Source organism: Colobus angolensis, unplaced genomic scaffold, assembly GCF_000951035.1.
Source record: "Colobus angolensis palliatus isolate OR3802 unplaced genomic scaffold, Cang.pa_1.0 Scaffold107, whole genome shotgun sequence".
NCBI classification, from domain to species: domain Eukaryota; kingdom Metazoa; phylum Chordata; class Mammalia; order Primates; family Cercopithecidae; genus Colobus; species Colobus angolensis.
The window spans coordinates 1,718,394-1,727,447 of NW_012111697.1; positions in this window are offsets into that span (position 1 = coordinate 1,718,394).

Here is a 9,054-nt window from a genome sequence, read left to right on the forward strand (position 1 = left end):
TGTTTTTAGTAGAGATGGGGTTTCACCATGTTGGCCAGGCTGGTTATGAACTCCTGACCGCAGGTGAGTCGCTCTCCTCAGCCTCCCAAAGTGTAAGGATTACAGGCACGAGGCACCACTCCCAGCTGGGAGATAAATTCTTAAATCTGCCTCCCCAAAACTTTGGAGGCTAGAGTTTTTCAAGGATAGTTTGGTGGACAGAGGACTAAGGAATGGAGAATGCTGGCCAACTGGGTTGAGGATGAAATTATAGGGAGTCTGAAGCTGTCTTATTTTGCTATGTCAGTTTCTGCGTGGGAGTCACAAGACCATTTGAGCCAGTTTCTTGGTATGAGTTACTGGTCCAGGTGGCACCAACTGGTCCATCGGAAAGCAAGGTCTGAAAGATGCCTCAAACACTAATCTTAGGTTTCACAATAGTGATGTTATCTATAGGAGCAGTTGGGGATATGGTGTAAAATCTTTTGACCTTGTGGCTAATTTGTTAGTTTCACAAAGGTAGCTTTGGTCCCTGAGCAAGGAGGGGGTTAGTTTCAGGAAGGAACTATTGTCATCTTTGTTTTCAAGTTAAACTATGGGCCGGGCGCGGCGGGTCACGCCTGTAATCCCAGCACTTTGGGAGGCTGAGGCCAGCAGATCGCTTCAGGCCAGGAGTTCAAGACCAGCCTGGCCAACATGGGGAGACCCCTGTCTCTACTAAAAATACAGAAATTAGCCTGACGTGGTGACACACACCTGTAGTGCCAGCTACTTGGGAGGCTGAGGCAGGAGAATTGCTTGAACCCGGGAGGCAGAGGTTGCAGTGAGCCAAGATCATGCCACTGCACTCCAGACTCTGTCTCAAAATAAATAAATAAAAATAAATAAAATAAAGTTAAACTATAAACTAAATTCCTCCCACAGTTAGCTTGGCCTACGCCCAGGAATGAACAAAGACAGCTTGTGAGGTTAGAAGCAAAATGGAGTCAGCTATCAGATTTCTCTTGCAGTCGTAATTTTTGCAAAGGTGGTTTCAGAGATAATACATTTGGGAGTCATCAACATATAGATAGTTTCTAAAGCCTGAAGACTGATCGAGGTCAGCGAGGGAGTTAGTGCAAATAGAGACGCAAAGAGCACCGATAACTGAGAACTGGAATATTCCAACATGAAGACTTCAGGGAGATGAGGAAGACACAAAACAAGGCAAGAAGTGACCAGTGAGACAGGAAGAAAGCAGGAGATTATCACGTCCTGGGAGCCAAGTGAGGAAAGTGCACCACAGAGGAATGCATGGTCCCTTGTGCCCAACGCTGGTGGCGGGCCAGGTGAGTGAGGACCAAGGGCTGACCAGTAGGTTCTGCAATGTGCTCCACGCAAGAATGGCTTTGGTGGAATGAGGGGAGAAAACGTCTGATTTTTTGGAGTATATGATAGAATAGGAAGAGAGACACTGGAGATTGTGCATAGGGATAACTCAAGGTGTTTTGCTGCAAATGAGGGCAAAGAAATGGGGAGATAGGCTGGGTGCAGTGGCTCACACCTATAATCCCAGCAGTTTGGGAGGCAGAGGTGGGTGGATCACCTGAGGACAGGAGTTCAAGACCAGCCTGGCCAACATGATGAAACCCTGTCTCTGCTAAAAACACAAAAATTAGCCAGGCGTGGTGGTATGCACCTGTGATCCCTTCTACTTGGGAGGCTGAGGCAGGAGAATCACTTGAACTCGGGAGGTGGAGGTTGCAGTGAGCCAAGATCACACTACTGCACTCCAAGCCTGGGCAGTGGTCTGTCTAAAAAATAAATAAAATAAAATAGAAATGAGGAGATAGCTGCTGAGGGAAGAGGGGTTGGAAGGTTTTTGTTTTGGGGGTTTTTATTTTTTTTTAGGATTCGAGAAATCACAGCATATCTGTATGCTGATGAGACTGATAGAATTGAACATGAAAAACTGAGGTGGTTCAGAGGGGAGAATTGCTTGAGTTCAGTCCTTGAGAAGCTTAGAGAGTATTGGAGCTGGTGGATGTCGGGGATTGGCCATAGACAGTCCTCCTAGGGTCAAAACCGGGAGGGCAGAACAGCGGGTGCAAGTATGGTCTCTAGGGTCTGGAAGTCCTCTTTCCCTCTCTCCTCTGTGCTTCTCTCTCTGTTAACAGCTTTATTGAGACATAATCACATACCTCACCATTCACCCACCTGAAGTGCACAATTCCATGGTTTTCGGTATGTTCCCAGTGTTGTGCACCCATCACCACAGTCAATTCCACGACATTTTCATCACTCCAGAAAGAAACCCTGTGCTATTCACAGTCACTCCCCATTCCTTCCTGCCCAGTCCTAGGCAAACACTAATCTGTTTTCTGTCTCTATACATTTGCCTATTCTGGACATTTCATGTCCATTGAATCCTACAATGTGTGGTCTTTTTTTCCACTTAGCATAATAATGGTTTCAGGATTCAGCCAGGTTGTATTAATAGCACTTCATTCCTTTTTATGCCTGAATAATATTGCATTGTACAGATATACACATTTATTATTATATTTTATCCATTCATCTATTGATGGATATTTGGGTTGTTTCTACCTTTTGGAGATTATTAATAAAGCTGCTGTGTACACATTCGTGTACAAAGTCTTTGGGGACATGTATTTTCATTTCTCTTGGGTATATACCCAGGAGTGGAATTGCTGGGCCATTTGGTAAATCTATGCTTAACCTCTTGAGGAATTGCCAGACTGTTTTCCAAAGTGACTGCACTATTTTCCATTCCCACCAGCAATGTAAGAGCATTCTAATTTCTTCACCTCCGTGGTAATAGTTGTTACTGTCTATTCTTTTTTTCTTTTTTTTTGAGACGGAGTGTTGCTCTGTCTCCCAGGCTGGAGTGCAGTGGCGTGATCTCAGCTCACTGCAACCTCCGCCTCCTGGGTTCAAAGGATTCTTCTGCCACTACGCCTGGCTAATTTTTGTAGTTTTAGTAGAGACAGGGTTTCACAATGTTGGCCAAGCTGGTCTCAAACTTCTGAGCTCAATTGATGTGCCTGCCTCGGCCTCCCAAAGTGCTGGGATTACAGGCAGGAGCCACTGCGCCTGGCCTGTCTATCCTGATCACAGCCATCCTAGTGTTTGTGTGCTCATATCTCACTGTGGTTTGGGTTTGCGTTTCCCCAATGAGTAATGATGTATCTCATTGGGGATGCATCTTTTCACATGCTTATTTGCTACTTGGATGTCTTAGGAGATGTCAGCTGAAAAAACATATAATTATAGACTTAGAAAGGAGCACTTTATTTCTTAAGAAGGGGTTCACAACCTACAGGCGGGAAGCGCAGCCTCCACCTGAAAACCGAAAGCCAACACTTCAAGGGAGGGCAGGGTGGAAGAGGAATTTATGCTGAACGGGCTGGCCAAGTACACATATCAGCAAGTTACAGGAAGAGCTATCAATATGCATGGGTGGGGGGGCTGGACACATACATACTGAACAAACATGCATGTTACATGCGTCCCATGTTTTCCTTGGGTTGCAGACTTTGCATTTAAATGCATTACAATTAGACCCTATAGGTCAAAAGGCGAAGCCAGGACATGAAGGTATTCAGTGCACAGCAGCCTCTGTAAACCAGCCAGAACCAGGCCATGGTGGGTGGTCTCTTATCAGGAGAAAGTCACCGAAATCAATCTCTTGTCCAATCAAAGCTGTAGTTATGGCTGGTAAATCAGAGGGCTAGGGGTCAGTTAGTGCCTGGCCGTGGGTGAGCTGCAACTGTTTCAGTATTGTTTATCTCCAAACCAGTGCTTGTTTAGCTGCTAGAGAAAAAGAAAGTCCTGTGGCAGTTAGAGCATAGTCTATTTTTTATAAAGTGTAGGGGTGTGTGACTTTATCCTTGCCTGGCATGGCCTTAGGTAACATTTATAACTTGGTGTCTTACTGCCACAAAGAGTCTGTTCTGTGAGTCTTATGATCTCTATGTTAACGTTCATGTTGGTCAGTTGTTGTGTCTAAACCGCAAAAGGGATGGGAGTCCCGCTGTAGTAACTCTTAGGAGAGAAAGTCTAATGGCGGTCAGCAAGGGAGAGGTGTGTGCCCAACCTCCCAGCCCGGCATGGCCAGGAACCCAGTTTTTAAGGTTTCTCTGGGTTCCTCTTGGCCAAGAGGGGGACTGTTTATTCAGTTGGGGAGCTTAGGATTTTCTTTTTAGTTCTCAGAGATGATCTCTTCAGATCCTTTGCCCATAACTTAATTGAGTTGTTAAATTTTTTAAATTATCAAGTTGGAAAGATTTTTTTTTTAACGTATTCTGGATACAAGTTTATTTTTTTCTTTTCTTTTTCTTTCTTTCTTTCTTTTTTTTCTTTTTTTTTGAGACACAGTCTCTCACTCTGTAGCCCAGGCTGGAGTGTAGTGATGTGACCTTGGCTCACTGGTACTTTCTCTTCTTCCTTTAGCTCTCTGAAGCCTTATTCATTGTTTTCTGGTCCCCCCTGTTCCTCAAAGAAAATGAGAGTTAGTGTGTCAGTCCTTTGTGTATAATGTCTTTCTCTCTGGTTATTTTTGTGACTTTTTTCTGTTTCATATTCTTCAGCTTTACTGAGTTATATCTAGGTGTATAGTTTTATTTTTCCTACTTGGAAGTTGAGGCACTTATTCACTCTTAGGACTCATGGCTTTCTTAAGTTCTGCAAATTTTTTTAGTCTCATCGTCTCTTCAAATAGTTCCTTGACCCTGTTCTCAACATTAGCCTTTGAAATGCAAGTCACATGTTTGAAGGACAGTATAGCATGGTGGTTAAGAACACAGACTCTGGAGATAGTTTCTTGGACTGACTTCTACTCCAACACTTAATAGCTGGGGAAAATTACTTAAATTCTGTTCCTCAGTTTACGCATCTATATAATAGAGATAATGATATTACCAAACTCTTAGATCATTGTGAGAATTTAAATGAGTTAATGTGTATAAGGTGTTTAAAATGGATCCTGGCACATAGTCAGCTCTATGTAAGCCTTGGTGATTAATGTTGTCTTGAGTGCCCTAGAGACTCTGTACTGACACTGACACAGTTTCCTAAAAGTCATTAGTGTAAGTGATCCAGAAGGACCCTGCCTTTGTCTTAGTCCCTGGGGATGAATTTCGGCCAGAGTCTATGATTATCAGTTTTATTTTGGACCCTCTCATTCTATTCTCTTCCTTGGAATTCAGATTCATGTTTTTCTGTGTTTGCATTCTGGGTGATTATGTTAGATTCACCCCCTGGATCACCATGTCTCCTAGTTTACTAATCTGTTCTGAAATCCTAGCAATTAGTTTTTAAGTTCAGTCACTATATTTTTCATCTCTTGGAATTCTATGGAGAGTGTTGAAATCTACATGCTTGTTTCCTGTTCTTTTATGCCTGTATTATTATTTTTCTCATTTTATAATTTAAAATATAAATGTTAACATAAACAATAGATAAATTAGCATAAGTCAGGTTTCTCCCATATCTTGGGGTCTATTCTTTCTGCTTGTCTGTCAGCTTGTGTTTCCTCATGGCGAATCATTTCCTTTGGTAGATTATAATTTCTGTGCAATATTCTAGGGAAGCAAAAATTATCCAAACTAATTTAAGACTGTTGCTTTTTAGACAATGGTAGCCCTATGCTTCCTGGGTTGTGGAGGTGTTGCTTCAGAACATTTCAAAAATTGTTTCTGCTGGGAGCCCCCATGGATGCATCAGTTTGGGACCTATTTTTCTTACTATTTCTAGCTCCATATTGGTCATGTAAATTTGAACTCCACAGCCACGGTTCAGGCTTGGGATTCTTTTCATTCTGGGAGGCTTCCCTCTGCCCCAGGATTTTTTATATCTTCTTTTAGACAGGGGTTGAGTTTTCTAGGCTTCCATTTCAGTGAGGTGTGAGCCCTTCTAGAGCCCTAGCTTTGTGCAATAACTCAGTTCCAGTTCCTCATCTTATGAGGGCCCCGACTGAATCTCCTGTGGGCACCAATGCCCCAGACCCTGACCTCTAGGGTCTGCCATCTGTGTTCAGGACTTCTGGGGCACCTGCTGACAGTTCATTGTTCCGGCTCATGCGTCGGAATATTTCCTTTTCTTTCCTTAAGCTTAGCTTTGTATCTAATTATTTTTATCAGGTCAGACATGCTGGGTCACTTCTGTAACCCCAGTGCTTTTTGAGGCTGAGGTGGGAGGATCACTTGAGCCCAGGAGTTAGAGACTAGCCTGGACAATGCAGCAAAACCCCTGTCACTGAAAAAATTTAAAAACTGGCCAGGCATGGTAGTGTGCACCTATAGTCCAAGCTACTTGGGAGGCTGAGGGAGGAGGATTCCTTGACACCAACAGTTCCAGGCTGCAGTGAGCTATGACTGCACCTCTGCTTTCCAGCCTCGGCAACAGAGCAATACCCTATCTCTAAAAAAGAAAAAAAAAAAAGATTTTATCTTATATTTTATTCAGCATTGCTATACATTTGGAGTTGAGGGTAGTGATGGTAGGGGCCATGTGAGTCTTCCATGTTTTTTTTTATTTTTTTGAGACAGGGTCTGGCTCTGTTGCCCAGGCTAGAATGCAGTGGTGTGATCTCAGCTCACTGCAGCCTCTGCCTCCTGGGTACAAGCAATTCTCATGCCTCAGCCTCCTAAGTAGCTAGGACTACAGGTGCTTGTCACCATGCCTGGCTAATTTTTGCATTTTTTGTAGAGACAGGATTTTGCCATGTTGACCAGGCTGGTCTCGAACTCCTAATCTCAAGAGATCCGCCCGCCTCAGCCTCCCAAAGTGCTAGGATTACAGACATGAGCCACTGCGCCCAGCTGTCCATGTCCTTTTATTTAGGATTTTTGCATCTATAGTGACAAGCAAGATTTAGTCTGTGATTTTATTTTTGTTTCATCTTTGGCAGGTTTTGGTACCAGGGTTATGCGTTATTCATAAAATTAATTAGGAAGTTTTTCTCTTTTCTTTGTACTCTGGAACATTTTAAATAGCTTAGAAAATGTCTGTTCCGTGAAGGTTTCAAACTCTCTGAGGACAGTGCCTTTAGGGGTGGGGAGGACTGTTTTCCACATGTATTTTCCATTCAGCTTCTCTACTTCTTAAATCAGTTTGTATCATTTTGCTTCCCTAGACTATCATACATTTAATCAAGATTTTAAAATTTATTAGCAGAGAATTCTATTTGGTATTCTTGTATTTTAATAAATTTTTTTGCATCTCTACTTATCTCTCTTTCTCATTAATGTTTTTTTCTCTTTTCCTGGTTAGACTTTACCAGAGATTTGTTGATTTCTTTGGCCTTTTCTAAGAAACAGCTGTTGAATTTATTTATTCATCCTGCTGTTAAATGTTAAACTCTTTTAAAAATCAGGACTTCCTCCTATTATCTTTAATGACTTGTTAAGGCTTATTTTCTTGTTCTTTTTCTAATTTTTTAAGTTGAACGTCTGTGCAGGTCATGTATTATCTTTCTTCTTTACGAATAAAATATTTAAACTGATGACGCTTCCTCTGAGTACAGTTCTGGCCACATTCCGTAAGTTTTGGTATGCGTAAATTGTCATTAGCATAATTTTTCATAGTCTAAAATTGCTAATTTTATTTCCTCCATGATACAAGAGAGGTATTCAGGAGGGTACTTTATAGCTTTTTATTTTTTCTTTTGTTATTAATTTCTAGTTAGGTAGTAATGTAGCCCATACATTTTTTAAAAACTACTGTATTTTCATAAAATCTAAAATGCTGTTGATTGTAATGGACTCCATTATTTTTTATACCACCAAAGAAGGCGGAAAAAAAAAAAACCCATTGCTCATTAAACTGTAACATCCCATTAGTTATAAGAAGCATTCTGGTTTCAGAGATGATGTGAAAAAATAAAGTACATCTTAGAATGTGTGAAATAGGGAGATTATTTGTCCATCAGTCTGAGAGCATCCTGCTCAGAGAATGTGATCTGTATTGTAATAGTTCCCTGAAATACATTGTAACTTGGTATTTGATATGTGGTCAGTTTCATTTTTTTGATTTTTGTTTTGTTTTTTGAGACAGGGCTTTGCTCTGTCACCCAGCAGGCTGGAATGCAGTGGCGCAATTATGGCTCACTGCAGCCTTGAAATCCAGGGCTCAGGTGATCCTCCCACCTCAGCCTCCCAAATAGCTGGGACCACAAATACAAAATTTAACCAGGTGTGACAGTGTGCACCTGTGATCCCAGCTACTTGGGAAGCCGAGGCAGGAGAATCACTTGAACTAGGGAGGCGGAGGATGCAGTGAGCCAAGATCACGCCACTACACTCCAGCCTGGGTGACAGAGTGAAATGCCGTCCCCAAAAAACCCATATTTACAGTAGATAGTTAATTAAATTTACTGATAAATTATACCAATGTTCATGTATTTTAAATCTCACTCCTTCTCTGTGAGTTCATTTTTCTTCTTGCCAAAATGTGTCCTTTAAAATTCAATTTCAGGGCAAGCCCTCTTAGTTTTGGATGTCTGAAAATGTCTTTATTTTGCCCTCATTCCTGAATAATTGAGTAGGATGACCTTTATTTTCCCGTAGCACTTTATAAAAATATTGTATTACTGCATTGTCTCCTGGGCATCTCTTGATGCCAAAATGTTTACAGCTGTTCTAACTGTTGGTAGGTGTCTCTTTTCTTCCTGTAAACTTTGAGGTTTTTCTCTTTGATATTCTGGAGTTTTACCAAGATTTTGAATTTATTTTTACCCCTTAGCTCTTTGTGTACATTTTTCTGGAACGTTCTCAGCCATTATCCTGTCAATTTATTACTTTTTCTACCAGAACCCTGTTCTCTTCTTCTAGGACTCCATATTAGATGAATGGGGTGCTTCTTTTTAACAACTGCCTTGGATTCCAGAGTGTGGATTTATTCGTTTAAGCATTTATTATTTTTAATAGTTTGTTTAACTATTCTTCTTCTAATGAAAATTTATACTTTTCTACTAAAAACAATGCTGTAGCCAACATTTTTATTTCTCTCTTTTTGCTAAATTCTGTTTTTATTGCATCATGGTTAGGTAATTACTTCTTTTTTTTTTTTTCTTTT